Consider the following 17,020-nt stretch of genomic DNA (forward strand, 5'->3'; position numbering starts at 1 on the left):
ACAAAAATCTTAGGTAATCACGTGTTGAGGTGCGTAGCAGAGTGGTAGTATGCAGCGTTGTCGCTCGGTAGGCCCGGGTTCGCGACCCACGGTGTAGTTTTTTTCTCGCTTCCTTGTCAAACTTACGGCCCGCGGGCCGGATCCCTTTAGGAAGAAAGGAGACCATATCATAACATATTTACACTACATTTTAGCATCCCACCAGCATAATCGTAAATCGGTCTGTTATTTCTCGTCTGAAATAGACCAATGATCAATCGTGTTTATTTAGTCTGTAGTCTACATATTAATCTTTATATAATACTAATATATTAATCTATTTTTCTGACGAATGCAGTTGGCTGAGAGGTAGATCGAGATTCTTTCATTCCGAGGGACATTGAACGACTCGCTCACAGACTGCGTCATCTGCGCAAGCGCGTTGGAGTGTCACTGCTCCGTGGATTTTCTTTAGCGGTAAGTTTTGGAAATACATTTCTCCTCACTATTTAAGACTTTCACGGTACACAAACACATCCTGGGTTTTAGAAATAAGGCATAATATTCTCTATTACCTACTGTTGGCTACCATGGGGGAAAGGGATAGTTTAAATATTCGACATTACAACCGGAGAGTCCCACTTTTGAGCTAGTTGGTTTCTGGCTAGCTGCCAATGACTCAGCTGAAAGTTAACGGTTAGTCATATCCGGTTACAGCGAGAAATGTTTCTCAACATAACGCCATTTATTAAGTGTGTTAGTATACACTGCCAAATACAGACAAACTACCCTGTGTATTCTGTAAGAGATAAAATTAACTTTATACAAACAAGACCTATGGTTAACAAGTTTTAACCATCGTCTCACAGCTCCAACGCTGCATCACGCGCGTGCTGAGGTTTGACAGACGTTTATCTCTCTGGATCACAGCTGATACCGGTTTTGTTAGATGTTTTTTATTACAACTGACAGAAAGAATAATGATGGATACGTTTTTTGTTGTTTTGTGAGCTGAAATTATGCATTTAATGAACCAAGAACAACTTGTATTATGTCTCAAATATAAGTTTGTCATGCAGTATTGTATGCAGTTTCGGTTTAAAAAGCAAACAAACGGTCAAACATGTTGAATTAAAATGGTTTTTTTCCCCCCTTCTCTTTCTACACAACTGTGCCATCTACCATCACCTCCTGCACCTTTAACACTGACTGGACTCCTTCCCCCCCATCAGAAGAGTAAGAATACACACATGAATCATCATGATTTTACCATCACTAATTGGAAATCGTACAGATTTTGAGCGTGTGCTGGTTCTCGAGCAGTAGCAGCATATTGTTGATGACACTAGACTGTTTAACGAACGTTTGCCTTTTTTAAATGCAATTAACCCTGGAACAGAACTGTCACTGTGAATGTACATATATGTAAATGCTATTTTATTTAAATGACCATCTATGGACACTCTTTAATATACTTAAGCATCTTTTGCACTACTCATCACAGCACTATTATCTTATTTAGTCTTGGACATCTTGTTTATCAGACTCTCACTTGCATGTCACATGACCTGAATTGTTTCAGCCATAGTTTCAAACATTTATATGATCCTGGTTATATCAAACTACAGAGAGGTACTTTGATCATGTGTCACCTGATAACAGAATTGTGTCATATTAATGGACAGGCTGAAGATCTAATGAAGCTGCAGAAACGAGGAGGATTTAGTTGGCCCAATTCAATGTTTATATATTCAACATATTCAGATAAAGTCTGATCTCATCCACTCTGATCGAGCTGTGACATGTTTCTGTAATTTTAACCTGTGTTAACAGAGCACTTTTTATGTTCTTTGTCTTTTCAGATCATCTTTGACACCCTGCTCAAATCTAAACGGTAATCCAGACTAATATATCATTACTTAGCGTTGCTGAATCTCACCATATAAACATGTAATATATCTTTTTTTGCTAGTATGTATCCAACTTACTGTAAATATAGGAAATGTATTTTAATAACACAAAGTGAATCATATTTTGACACACAAGTTCATCAAAAACAGTCCTGTAGTCTGGTGGACGTTAGGCTAACAAGCTTCACTTCCTCAGTGTCCTCTTCATTGACTTTGATAGGTGTGTTTTTGTTTTTGCTGTCATTCATGTGATGCTTTTATACACAGCTGAAGTCCATAACAAGTCAACAAAGTTATTTGAAGTTTAACCAAAGCTAACTTATTAATGCTACCTTACAGTAAAGACACTTTAGAGCGACACTTGTTTTCTTTTCTCTGTGATCTATTGTAATATGTTTGATACCAACATGTTTATTATAATCTACTGATTTATATTTCACTAGTGTCTTCAAAACTGACTCACTGCCTAAAAACAAATTCCTCAAGAATAAATGATCTGTTAAATTCCAGTGTTCACCTCAAGTATTGAGTTTACATTAATAAATAATATGAAATAAAGACAAGAATTCTGGTCCTGAAGATGTTTGATCTGTGAGATGTTTCTACAGTGAAATAATATCTCTGTCTCCTTCTCTTAACTGCAGACTGTCGTTGACACCCTCCTTCCAAACCCTGAAATGTGAGTTGACATGCATGATGCATGATGTCATGACACACTTTAAAAGTCATCTTATTACCATTTGGCCTCAGCCAGAAATCACTTATTATTGAGAATGTAAACAGTTGAAAAGTTTCCGTTAAACAATAGAAAACACATTTTGACACTTTCCAAATGAAACTTAACAGTCGAGTTAGTAACTGGAAATAAAGCTTAATATTAAAATCAATTTGTACTTTGATTATGAATAGAAGTTGGAATGAGATGTTAGTTTACATGACATTAACTTGAAAATATCACTTTGTCCCCAATCCTCCCCACAGCTTTTGTCCTTCATCTGACAGCAGACCATCATCGTGAGGCAGCCAGTCTGCAGTAAGTTCTCACACACACACACACACACACACACACACACAGTCAATCTGAATGTTATAAAGTGGTCGTGGATCTTAGGGATGTCTGAAGTCCCATTTACAGCTCTGGTCATCTGGATTCAGTCATCTTAAAGAACCAGTTTGTGAATAAGATTGATCCTGTCCAGTTTTTAAACAGGACCAAGGTAAGAAGGATTGTGGGATCCTGAAGAGACAAAAATCTGGACCAAAAAGATTGAACTTAAGATTTCAGGATATTCTGGAGACCTAAGTTCTTGGAGTTATAAAGACATATTTCATGGCACCGGTGTTTTGAACAAATTCAACAACAACTGAATGTGTGAGGTGTTGGTGATTTCATAATAAACTAAAAGTCTCTCCCTCTTTGTCCCCTTCTTTCTTCTCCTCCCCCCTCATCTGTTTTGGTCACAGACTCAGTGGTAAGTTCACACAATAAACTACACGATACACAAACTTTTATATTTATAGTATATATAAAATGTATTTTAACATCAACCTAATGTCTGTTTCCTTTTTGTCTTACAGGTGTGCTGATCCCATCTCAATCTACTTCTATTTAAAGAGATTCTATCTTGCTGTCTGCTGTCCCATCTAAATCTATCTATCTACAGGTGTTCCCTATCTTTTCTATTATCACAGTTTGCTCTATCTGAATTCAGAAACAAAATATCTTTGGAACGAATTGTCTTTGGAACAAATTGTATTTGGAACGAATTGTCTTTGGACTGCCTTTTCTTGATCAAATCACTGGTTACTGGTACCAGTCTATTTATGCCATTGATTTCAGAGATTGAATACATCTTGGGTCAAACTGGTGACTGAATAACTGTTTTTGGGTCTGTGAATTTCTCTGTTCACATTTTTCTCTCTCACTCTTTCCTGTCGTTAATCTGAATTGCAATTGGAATTAACTTACATTTTGTAAGTCTTCAAATTTATTTGAAAAGATTTGGATACAAAATACATAAAAAATAAACTTTATTGAACTACAACGATTTGTTTTTACAAAATTTGATAAGTTACTGCTATTTCAAATTTGATCCATTAAAGTTCTAAATTTGTCTTTTCTGACAGACATCAGTTCTTTGATTGGTTTGATATATCCTTGTAGATATATTCAATAATTTGACTGAAATTTGATAATAATAAAAAAAGAAAAGATAAAAAGAACCGTAGTTGTTCCTGAACGTTGTTGCTGAAGAGACCTGTTTGGTTTGTATCAAAGGTTTGATTGCAAATTGATTCACACTCATCAGTTTTTGTTGATATCAGTATAAATAATCATAAAAGTAAAACTACTTGATACAGCAGCTATTTTCACACACATTGTTTAGTAATTCATTTGTCAAAGGTTTTCTGTTGTGATATAACTTGATCTGTAAAATAAAAGATATCTTGCAGGGAGACATTTGGAGTGGCTGTTCCCTTTCTGCAGACTGAGAGTTCTACCACAGGATCACTCATCCATCATCACAACTGTGTTTCTGATTTGAAATAAAAAAAATTTAAAGTTACTTTATTAGAGTATCATATTACCAGCTAACGCATAAAACAATTAAAGCAGCACAATGCCAAGGAAGAACAAGAGATCTCAAGCCCAAAGCCTCCGCAGACAGAAGTCAGGTGATGTTCAGTGTGTAACAGTTTCTCAGAGCAGTGAGGAGGTAAAGACAGCCACAGCACCTGATCCTGAGAGTATGAAACAAGGAGGACAAATGTCATCATGTGTACCACAGGTATCTTATGCAGACATGGTGAAGAGAGGACGTGATCCAGGTCAGTCTTTGCAGAACAAAGTAGGTCCAAGTGATGAGCAACATGTAGCACAGGTATCTCAAGCAGGCTTTGTGAAGAGAGACAGTCACTCTGATCCACATACTGCAGGCCCTTCTCTGTCTCAGCAGATCAGCAGCACAGGTCAAACTGTTCAGTCTGACTCCACACAGGTATCTTATGCAGATATTTTAAAGAGACAGGACACGTTTGTAGCAGGCCCATCTCATGCAGACAGTGTAAACTCTGGAGGTGATGAACAAAGTGTCAGTGCATCCAGAAGCCAGGCTTCTATGAAATACAGCTCTAGAACCAGAAATAAGCAATGTACCTGTAACTCGCTCACATTTCTTGCTTTTCTGAACGAGAATGAAAACCTCACCAGAGCAGACCTGGACCTTGTTTTGGACAAAGGTAATGTCATGTACGCACAAGTTAGAAAAAGGGTTCCTAACCACATTCATTTGACCACGGATGAACTCCCTGACTGTGTTCCTGCACGCCATGGCACACTCATTGTGGAAATGTCACAACTTTCCAGGTACGGCTCATTTGGAGATCCTCCTGCTGGAGCAGTTGATTACTTTCTTGATCTCGAGGCTGGATTGTCCTGCTTGTTATCAGATGTGCAGTATGCGTTGCTGTTGATGACGTCCTTGTGCATTGCAGTATTCAGAACCAGGTCAGGCAGATATGGTTTCTTTGATCCACATGCTAGGACAGCCAAAGGTTTGCCTCTAAACCAGCGTACACCAGCTCCTGGTACAGCAGTGATGGTAACATTCACACGTCTGAGTGATATGATTGACAGGCTCATCAAGTATCACAAGATGTTGGGCACAGCAGCATCCTCCAACTACGAGTTAAAGCCCGTTGTATTTTACGATGTGAACATCAACCTGAGTAACGCCATCCCAGCTACAGATATTCAGCCCACAGCTCGCACAGAATCAACCACTCTGCTCGATGATGCCCCTCATGACCAATCTACTGCAAGTGTTACAAACGCTGACCTTCCTGAAAACACTGTACATGAAGTGTTTGCTGACATGGACACAGAACCAGAACCACTGATCCAAAGCAGCCCTGATTCTGTCACAGTAAATGATGTTTCCCATAACTCATTACAGGAAATCCCAACTGAAATAACTAATGTCTCACCTGTGAGAAAACTGCAGGTTCATATCATGGTCCCGGATACTCAAACTGAAGAACAAGGTACTGAACTCAACTCACAAGTTTGTCTTCAGAGTGAACCAAACTTAACTGTTCCTTTGGTAAGTTCTTTTGCCGCTGACAATGTCTTACATGACATCAGACTGTCAAAAATGAACAAGCAGCGAAGAGAAAGATACAGGAGGAGACTATTGCGATCAGAAAATGTATCACAAAGAAAAGAGATTCAAAAGAGAAGAGAGAGAGAAAAATATGCTTCAGATGAATCATATAGGGCAAAGAAAAAATGTTATTCACGTGAGAAACGTTCTGATGAAGAATTCACTCAAAGAAAACGAGAATATGTTACCAACCAATACAGAAACAAACCCGAAATACAACAGAAGAAAAGGGAAAGTATTATCATGAGATATAGAGCAAACATTGATTTCAGACAAAAGCAAAAACAATTTATTAAGAGAAGATATGCTAATGATCCTGAATTTAGACTGAAGCAGAAACAAAATATCACTGTGAGATATACTCTTGATCCTGCATTTAGACTGAGGCAAAAACAAAATATTACTGGGAGATATAGAGACAATAGTGATTTCAGGCTGAGGCAGCGATCTTATATGACTCAACGTTATGCTCATAATGAAGCCTTCCGTCTCAAACACAGACATATAATGAGGAAAACTATGAAAGACAGGTACAAGAACAATCTTGCATTTAGGACCATGCATAAAATAAGATGTGCCCTGAAAATAACAAGGAAATACAGACAGATGAGTAGACAAAGCCATGACAGTGACAGAGAGAGTGACAATGCTTTGATCAAGGAGGCCATGACTATTTTCAAGTCTCACATAAAAGCTGGTCCAACGTTCGTGTGCACTGTGTGTCACAAAGCCTCATTTCCAAACCAAGTAAAACCATGCAAGAGGTCCAACTATGTAAAGAATCCAAATGTTGTTGCAGCCTGCCTCACAGGAAAATATGTTCACATCTGTGACGATGACTGCAGGAGTAATCAATGCAAAGTGCCTGATGAAAGAAAGACAGAGTGGATTTGTCACACCTGCCATGATTACCTGAAAAGTGGAGCCATGCCAAAACTTGCTGTCGCAAACAACTTGTGGTTGGATGACATACCGACAGAGCTGTGTGACCTCAACATTCTGGAGAGACATCTCATAGCAAAGTGCATAGCTTTTGCAAAAATCATTCCTCTTCCTAAAGGTCAGCAGAGAGCTATACATGGTAATGTAGTGTGTGTCCCGTCTGAGGTTCAAGAAACAGTCAATGCTTTGCCCAGATTGAGGAGCGAGTCTCAGGTGTTGAGAGTGAAACTGAAGAGACGTTTGTGCTACAAAGGTCATCAGCTGTTCCAGACTGTAACCTGGTCTAAGTTAGTGCAAGCTCTGAATAAACTAAAACAGATTCATCCACAGTATGACGATGTCACCATCAGAGATGAGGAGGAGTTATGTGACCCAACACTTGCAGATGATGACGATGATGAATCAATGGATGATGATGATTATGATGAAGAGGATCTGATGGAAATTGACAGGCTTGAGAGTGATGCAATATGTGAGGCTGATAATGATCCTGAAAATGAGCAACAGAACAACACAGTGCTTTGTGATGACAATCAAACACAGGAGAATGATGATGGTGATGATGACCAGGCACAACAAGAAAGTGAGAATAGTGGTGGAATCATTCTGGAATCATGCCTTCAGCCACGTGATGTTTCAGAGGAGATATTATGTTACAGTGAAGGGATTTATTCTGTAGCACCTGCAGAGGGAAACAATCCAGTCAGTTTTTTTAAAGAAAAGAACTTGGAGGGAAAAGCTTTTCCTGTTCAGTTTCCAACTGGTCAAAATACCCTGGATGAAAACCGACCTATTAAACTTACGCCCAGTGGTTATTTCAAAGCAAGGCTGTTTGGTGTTGATGATCGCTTTGCCAGAGACACAAATTATTTGTTCTTTGCCCAGTTTGTGACAGAGATATACTTGGCCACTTCCAGCATGTCAATACAGCTGCGTAAAGGAAAACCTTTCACCAGAGACGGACGCAAAATAACCTCAAGAATGCTGAGAGACAAATATGAGGTGGAGAAACTTGTGAGAAACAGAGATGCAATCCGATTCATGCAGCCACTCAGAGGAACACCAGCATACTGGGACAAAACAACCAAAGACCTGTTTGCAATGATCAGACAGCTGGGAATCCCTACCTTCTTTTGCACATTTTCAGCAGCAGAAATGCGTTGGCCTGAGGTGATTATAGCCATAAAAGCACAGCAGGGTGAGGAAGTGAACTTTGATGAGCTGGACTGGTCCACCAAGTGTGACATTCTGAGAAGCAATCCTGTGACAACAATGCGCATGTTTGATAAACGTGTTGAGGCGCTGTTCAGAGATTTGATCTTGTCCCCTGCAAAACCCCTGGGCAATGTTTTTGACTTTTTCTACCGCCTTGAGTTCCAACACAGAGGAAGTCCTCACATACATGGCCTACTATGGGTAGAAGGTGCTCCTGTGTTTGAGAAAGACAGTGATCAGACTGTGTGCGAGTTTGTGTCCAAATACATCACTGCTCAGCTACCTGACCCAAATACACAAGCTGAACTGCACAAGATAGTCACAGAAGTGCAAATTCACAGCAAAGGCCACTCAAAGACTTGTTTCAAAGGTGCAAGATCTGGGTGCAGGTTTGGTTTCCCGAAGCAACCGTGCAGAAAAACAATGATAACAAGACCTGAAGATGACGAGGGTTCAGTAAGACTTGAAACAGCAAAGAGAAAACTAGCTCCACTGATTCAGCTGCTGAATGAGCCTGCAACTGCCTCCCTGAGTTTAGCAGAGGTCCTCGCTCGATGTGACTTAAACATGAATGAATACGAGCAACACCTGCACATGATGAGCCATACCAGCAATATCATACTCCAACGTGATCCAAAGGACTGCTGGGTAAATCCTTACAACCCTCACCTGCTTGAAGTGTGGTCGGCCAACATGGACCTACAGTTCATACTTTCTTATTACGGTCTGATACACTACATCTGCACATACATGTGTAAAAGTGAGAACTCTGTGAGTCGATATCTGCAAGCACTCATCGAAAACTCAAAGGGAGACTGTGTCAATGACTGTGATGAAATGAGGGAAATCATGCAGGCATATTCCAAAAAGAGAGAGGTTTCTGCACAGGAAGCTGTTGCCCGATGCACTGGACTCAACATGAAAAAGTCTTCCCGTGGTGTGGTGTTCATTCCGACAGATGACAACCCAGTTAAAATGAGTCTCCCACGCTCCAGCCTTGAAAACACAACTCCAGAGAGTTTAAATGTGTGGATGACATCTTTCACGGACAAATACAAAGCCAGACCTGAAACACCAGAGTTTGAGCAGATGTGCATGGCAGACTTTGGCTCTTGCTGCAGATTTGTGTATGGACAACAGATTAAAGGTAAAAATGTTGTTCCTCTGCTGAATGAGATGGGCCACGTACAGATGAGAGAAGCCGATAAACCAGCAGTCATCAGATATCGTCGCATATCCAAAGAGAAATATCCTGAGCAGTATTATGGCACGTTGCTTAAACTGTATCTTCCTCACAGATCAGAGCTAGAGCTGAAAAGAGTGTCTCTACCTACGTACGAGTCCTTTCACAACAGTGGTATAGTTCAGCTGCCATATTCTCCCCATCCTGAGTGTGTAAGAAACATTGTGGACAGAAACAAAAAGAGATATGAAAAAAACAGTGACGAAATTGAGAGTGCTATCCAGGACTATGAAGAAAACAGAGACGTGATAGATGAGTGGTCTAACTTAGCACCAGAATCTGAAGTGGTGAGGATGGAGTGTATTGATGAACTGGAAGCCAGAGAAGCCGATGGTGAAAATGTACAAGAGAATGTACCCGACTACAGTAGACAGGCTAATGCTGTTACAGAAGTCAGAGCCGTAAGAGAGCCCCCTGTGATCAATCCCACACTGTTACGCCAGATGTATCAGAGTCTGAACCGGAAACAAGCGAGTGTGTTCTATGCTGTCAGGGACTGGTGCATAAAACGTGTCTGTGGACTAAACCCAGAGCAGTTCTTCTATTATGTAAACGGTGGAGCTGGAACCGGTAAATCACACCTGATTAAATGCATCTACTCGGAGGCATCCAAGATACTGTGCAAACTGCCCACACGTGCTGAGGAAGATGACATATCAAACCCCACTGTGCTGTTGACTGCTTTCACTGGAACTGCAGCCTTTAACATCTCTGGTACAACACTGCACTCTCTCCTCAAGCTGCCCAGAAGCCTTAAACCACCCTTTCAAGGTCTTGGCAACCAACTAGATGCAGTCCGATGTGAGCTTTTGAATGCGGAAATTCTTGTCATTGACGAGGTGTCCATGGTGTCAAAGCCCCTGTTTGCCTACGTGGATGTGAGACTGAAACAGATCAAAGGTAATCACAGACCCTTCGGAGGCATGTCAGTTATAGCTGTGGGAGACTTTTATCAGCTACCGCCAGTACGACAGCCCAAACCACTTTGTGTATATGACCCATCTGAGATTGACCTGTGGCAGGAAAACTTTGAGATGATCACTCTGACAGAGATCATGCGACAGAAGGACGACATTGTCTTTGCAGAGATGTTGAACAGGATCCGTGTGAAGGCAAAAGCAGAACAGCTTTCTGTAGCAGACAGAGCTTTGCTGTCACGGACTGTGACTCAACCAGAACTTTGTCCAACTGATGTCCTGCACATTTTTGCGACTAATAAACAAGTAGACGCACACAACTCTGCAACTTTGTCCCTGCTCCATTCCCATGTCACCACCATCGATGCAGATGACTTTAAAAAGGACCCACACACTGGACACATGACACGACAAGGTGTACCATCGAAAGGAGGCCGAAATGATTTGCCAGACACACTGACTGTTGCTGAAGGTGCTCGAGTCATGCTCACAAGAAACATAGAAGTGTGTGAAGGTTTGGTGAACGGATCATTTGCTACACTGGGCAGAGTTGTATCCACTGAACAACATGGCTGTACTCATGTCACTAGGCTTGGCCTCAAGATGGATGATGAAACAGCTGGCAGGAGTTATCGTAACAGAGCAGGAGATGATGGTCTGGTGTACATAGAGAGATCGGAGGAGAGTCTGAAACAAAAAGGAGTGGTGCGTAGACAGTTTCCTTTGAAACTTGCTTTTGCATGTACAATACACAAGGTGCAAGGAATGACCAGGGAATCGGCTGTCGTTTCGCTGAAACACATTTTTGAACCAGGCATGGCGTACGTCGCTATCAGTAGAGTGACCTCTCTCACAGGACTGTACATGCTCGACTTGGATGAGAATAAAATCTATGCAAACCAACAAGTCAATGCAGCCTTAGAAGCCATGAGACAAGTAAACTTGGACCATGTGATGCCACTTTATCAGATTCAACAGACACTGAGCAGACATGACACTGTCACCATTGTTCACCACAACACAGAAGCATTGCCATGTCATGTCAATGACATCAAAAACCATCATGAACTGTGTCTTGCTGATGTTTTGTGTCTTACAGAAACCCACCTACAAGGTTCCTCAGTTGCAGACAGTCTCCTTTTAGAGGGCTACAGGATGTTCACACGCAACAGACACGTGTCATATGCAAATGTGCCAGAAATTGCCAGCAGAGCGTGTGGTGGAGTTGCCGTTTATGTAAAGAACCACTTGCAGGCCCATGAAAAACGGTACATAAATAATGTAACTGACCTTGAGTTTGTGGCTTTGAAGGTTGAAGCTCCGGTGAGGGCACTGATTGCTGCCGTGTACAGACCTCCCAACTACAGCGTTGCATCATTTCTGACAAACCTGGGGTGTCTTTTGGACTCACTGGAGATCATGGACTGCCATCCCATCATTGTCTGTGGCGATTTCAACGAGAACCTGCTATCGAACACCAAGAAGCCGATTCTGGAGCTCTTTCAGTCCAAGGGATATGCTCAACTGATCACCGCTGCCACAACAGATAAAGGTACCCTCCTGGACCCCATTTTTATCTCACGACCACAGCAATGTCTCCACTCGGGTGTCATGCAGAGCTATTACAGTTACCACAACCCTGTTTACTGTGCAGTTTCCTCTAACAGCTCATGAAAGAATTCAGCTTGATGATTTTTTAAGGACAATTTAACCGTTTTGATTAAACTTGTAACTCTTAAGAGTAAAAGATCATTTTTTCTAAAAACAGTTTGATTTTAAAGAATATGTTTTTAAAAGGTGTAAATATGTAAATATCACATAGACTATGTAAACAGAAAACAATGTGAATAATTGGACTGACTAGTATTTTGCAGAAGGAGGAAGCTCTGGCTGTCTGGCTAAACACCTCGCCAGGCTGCCTCAGTCTCAGTGAGACTGGGGGGGAGGGTGGGTGGACCAGAGTATTCCTCCTCAACTGGAAATCATTGTCATTGATGGATTGGAAATCATTGTCATCATCATAATCTCCTGAGAACAATCATGCATCACGTGTCTCTATGGTAATAACAAATCAGTATATTCTTCCAGGCTTAAAGACTCAGGTAAGACAAATGTTTTTACAGATTACATGCATTAGTTGATAAGTATGAAATGTGTTTGGGTAAAAGTTATTATGGGTCAACTTTTTACAGAACTCTCTTTTGGCCTGTGCATTTATCAAGTTAATGTCAAGTCAAGTCAACTTGATTGAAATTGACTTGACTTGACATTAAGGGCTGGTGGGTGAGGATTGATAAATGCACAGGCCAAAACCCTTATTAGATGTATAGATAACTGTAAGTTTAACTTTACTACTCATAGCTTCCAGCTGAAACCCCAAAACAGTTTATTTCCACCCAATTTTCTTTGACAACTTTTTGGCGAGGTGGGTGGCCTTGCAGATACTATAGCCTTTGTAAGTTTCTTTTTCTTCTCCTGGAGGTGGACAGTTCTTTCATATGCTCAGCCCTCCATAGACAGCCTCACAAATCCCTACTTCTTCAATCTGAACCTCCGAGCGGACTAATTCATACCTTTAACCCAAAAAAACAGGTTGACTTTTTATATTTTTACGTTTATCTAGTCTGGGGTTTCAGCTGGTTAGTGTATAAGAGGTTTTCACATGTTTTTACTTTGCGTTGGGCTAATCTGACCCCTGTTAAACAACAGTCTTATAAAGTTATAGTAAAGTTATAGCTATAAAGTCATGGCTTAGTTAAATGAGCCTGTCAACTGATTTGATTGGTAGATAATGTTGTCTTATTTGTCTTCTAAATGAAATTCACAAATGTCAAGGAAATGTCATTTTTTTATAAACCCTTCAAGGAAAACCTTAGCATTTGAGTAAGTCTTGGTTATCTGAGCTAAATGTTGGGTTAAAAAAACAACGACAGAAATGATAGTTGTTCTAACTGTCAGTCCAGGACTATGGAGCCTGGGAATGATCTAACAGGGGTATTAGCCCATGGCTGTAAGCACATTGTGAAAAGCCTGTGATGGTAAGACTAAACAATATAGCAAACATTAGTTATTGACATTATTTTATTAATCAAAAATAATAAGTATGTATATAGGAACATCTGAAGTCAAATGATTGTACTTGACAAATTTGTCCCTCATCTATATTCTTGAGCCTTGACTTATTTATTGTTTAAGTCATTTAGTCACCACACATTTTTGTTTTAAAAGAATTCTGTTTTTGCTTTTGAATTATTTTTATTTCATTTCTTTAAATTGATTTAATTATTTCACTTTTTTAAATTGATTTAATTATTTCATTTTTTTAATCTTTTGAAATTTGTATATGAATGAGTGCATTCTTTAGTTCATGTTTTCATTTGTTTTCCAAAGTTCAAAGGGGTTTGAATCATCACATTTACCCTTGTTTTCAATGGAAAGCTAGTTTTAATAGAGGAATATGTAACCCTGACACCTAGAATCACACAGATATCACATTGCATTCCAAATTCAAAACATGGCGAGAGCAGTCTACCCCCGCACCCCTCCTCCTGTACACACGGGTTGCCATGTCTGCTGAGCGGGCTAATTTTAAGCCAGCACTATCAGCCCTCATCAACTACAAGGAACCAACTCCCAACGCGAGGATGCATCACCTCCGTCAGCTTAAAGAAAGTTTACATGCTGGTCGTCACTGTTGGAGAATCTCTCAACAACCAGCAGGGGCCGAGGCTGAAGCAGAAAGGATGCAGCAGAATCAACAGTGGTCCCTCCTCCCTAAAAACAACCCATGTCCAGTGGCAGAGTGTCTTCACAACAGATCACAAGGTAATATTTCTCAATTCTAATGTATTATTTCCTTTTGTTGTTTAATTTTGTGTGCATTTATTTATCCATCAGGTGTATTGTTGTTGCTGTTGACTTAAACAACTCTAAATGTCATTTGTTGTCTTCCTTCAGGTCTTCAACCAAAGTGCTTCAACCAGTATGAAGTGAAGACAAAGAGAATTGCACTGAGATCATGACATGTCAAGGAAGCACATGTCATTCAGTTTCTCTATGTGCAACGGCTACTGGTCACAAATGTGTTTATCTGCACTAAGGTATTTATTTTTTGTGTATCATGCAACTTTTAATCGTGTTTTGTATCATTAGATTTTTACAAAAACCTTCTGCTTCCTTTGTCAGAACTGGCTCCGCGTCACGATCTGTGAATCCATCATGTATCCATTGTAGCTCAGCAGAGTCTAACTGATGGTGAAAATTAAACAAGTGATGTGCAACAGTGACACAAGCTGCAGATCTATCATCACTCTCAGACTGAAGGTTCCTCATCACTGCAGCGTCAGGCTTTGTTCAAAAGGTAAACAATCTATCAGGAGAAAATGATGACAAACTTGAACAAACTAATGAGGAAATTAACTTTCTGACTGTTTTTTCTTCTATTGAAGGCTCTGCTCCTCATCTTCACCTCTGTTAATACTGTGATGTTGTCCCTACACCAGACGCTGACCAAAGAACTGCAAGCAACATTTCTACAGTCAACAGACAAGTCAAAAGGTCAAACATTTCAGTCCACTCATAAACTGACATTTTGGTGATTTTTTTAAAAAAAAATTATGAAAATTTGACAAATTCCCATTTACAGAACACTGGTGCAAAGAAATGACTGCTTCTCTTGATAAGACACAAACCAATTTGAACTTTTTTTTGGTATTGTTATTTTTTATGTTTTTTTGTGATTTTATTTCATTTCATTTATTTTATTTTCATGCCTACTCTCCCTCTCATCATTCATCTGTTTTCTATTCAGAAGACTATTAACACAGATGAAGGGAATAACACGTTTGTTCATTTGCTAAATGCATCTGAAGTAACTGAAGTCTGTGGGTGGAGTCAGTAGAAGTCTTCTTTGAGGCTTGTAAACACAATATTAAATCTGGGCCCCTCCTCTACCTTTAAGCTGAAAGAACAGGCTGACCAGTGGGAATACTGTAGTACATTTAAAGAAAATGAAAACCGGATTCAGGGATGACAGTGCATAAATACAAATACTTAGCAGCACTTTTGATAAAAATTTAATTATTTTTCTGTATTAATTTATGGCTTGTTTTAGGTAAGTTATTTATCCCATCATTGTGGTGTCATTTACATTAAGAAAAAACAGGACTCTACCTTAAACCTGAAGGAACAGGCTGATTCTGTTGTTGTTGTTTTTTCTTTTCAGTATTTAGTCTAGGGTTTCAGCTGATAAGTGTAAAGGTTTTCCCATATTTTCACTTTGCCTAATCTGATCTCTGTTAAACAGCGGTCTGATAAAGTCATATTTAAAACAACTTTTAAGTAAAGAACTAAGTATTCCCTTTTTTCACCAAAAATTGACCAACAAACCTTTACAGAACACGGTACTGTTCAAAGAAATTGACTGCTTCTCTTGATGCGACAAAAATGAATTATACCTTTATTTAGTGTTGTGTTTATGTTTTTACATAATTTTTTTGTGAATCTTATTAGTGCTTATTTGATTTTTTATTTATTTTCATTTATTTTATTGTCATGCCTCATCATTCATATGTTCTCAAATCAGAAGACTAATTGATATATTCTTCATCATTTTCTACATTTTTGTATTCATTTATATTTTTTTTATATTGTTCTTTGCATTTATTTATTTATAGTCATTCATTTAAGATTATATTGGACATGAAATATTAAGCTATACAGTATCACATATCTGTATCGTTCTATTATTGCTGTATTTATACAACTTGTTTATGATTGTACCTCTTGCTAAATGCCAATATTGAGCTATCCTGTATCATGTCTTCCTATGTTGATTAGTTTTATTGTACTATGTTTTCAATTTACATTTCCATCACCTTTCTATATGAATATATTACAAATTTGGTTTTCATTCCCTCTTTTATTTTACTTTTAGAAAAACGTTTTGTTTAGCTGTTTTACTTACAGAAAAGCCTTATTATTTTTGTGTTTTGTTTTTAATTTCAGAAAAGCATTATTGTTTGTTTGTTTTTCTTTTCTCTTGCTAAATGAAACAAAATGAAGTAATCTAGCAGTTTTCATTTCATATTGACCAAATACAGACCATTTTGTAGACACAGCAACATTATTACTTGTGTTATTATTGTATTACACTATTACAAATATTATACTGCTTCTTCATCTTCTGCCGTTCTGCATGATACGCAAAAACTCCACTTTCTCTGGCAATTTTTACGTTTATACATGTTCAACACAAATAAATTATTTTGTCTTGTACATAACTTTTTCCTGTGCTTATTCTACTTTTTCTTCAACATTCAGCAGTATTTTATTTTTTATTTTCTCACTCTGTCTCTCACACACACACACATGCATGTAAGCACACCTTAAAGTGGTGCTGTCCGTGGTGCTGCAAGTCGGTAAACTTTAAAGCACTTTTCGGCACCTGCCCTATGGTGAAGCAGGTCACTTGTTAGCTGAGTAAATGAAAGCATGGGTACTGAGCTTCAAAGCGGCAGGTGGTCCAAAAAACTATCCATCTGTTATGGACATGTTATATATCTGTTAAGATTCACCGATTCATTTGGAAACTGATCTCTCTTGACCAAGTTTTTACATCGCTGTAGTTCCCACATTTCTTGGATCCCAGAC

General features: G+C 39.2%; 4 long non-coding RNA genes across 4 annotated transcripts in view; 3 read left to right on the top strand and 1 right to left on the bottom strand.

The window, feature by feature from the left end:
- Positions 1-2,607: 2,607 nt before the first annotated feature.
- Positions 2,608-17,020, top strand: part of LOC306833494 — a 184,498-nt gene continuing 170,085 nt past the window's right edge. The window contains exons 1-2 of the long non-coding RNA XR_013780364.1: positions 2,608-3,361; positions 3,468-3,553. This is a non-coding gene — a long non-coding RNA (uncharacterized lncRNA). The remainder of the gene's footprint in view (positions 3,362-3,467; positions 3,554-17,020) is intronic.
- LOC306833496 lies at positions 13,386-14,566 on the top strand. Its single transcript, XR_013780366.1, has 3 exons — positions 13,386-14,194; positions 14,327-14,469; positions 14,555-14,566. It is a non-coding gene; the product is annotated as an uncharacterized lncRNA (long non-coding RNA).
- On the top strand, positions 14,567-14,925 carry LOC306833497. Its single transcript, XR_013780367.1, has 2 exons — positions 14,567-14,729; positions 14,818-14,925. It is a non-coding gene; the product is annotated as an uncharacterized lncRNA (long non-coding RNA).
- On the bottom strand, positions 15,139-15,486 carry LOC306834426. The gene is made up of 2 exons (XR_013780492.1): positions 15,360-15,486; positions 15,139-15,313 (listed from the first exon to the last, which is right to left on the bottom strand). It is a non-coding gene; the product is annotated as an uncharacterized lncRNA (long non-coding RNA).

The sequence above is a fragment of the Symphodus melops genome, assembly GCF_947650265.1.
Source record: "Symphodus melops genome assembly, chromosome: 13".
NCBI lineage: Eukaryota > Metazoa > Chordata > Actinopteri > Labriformes > Labridae > Symphodus > Symphodus melops.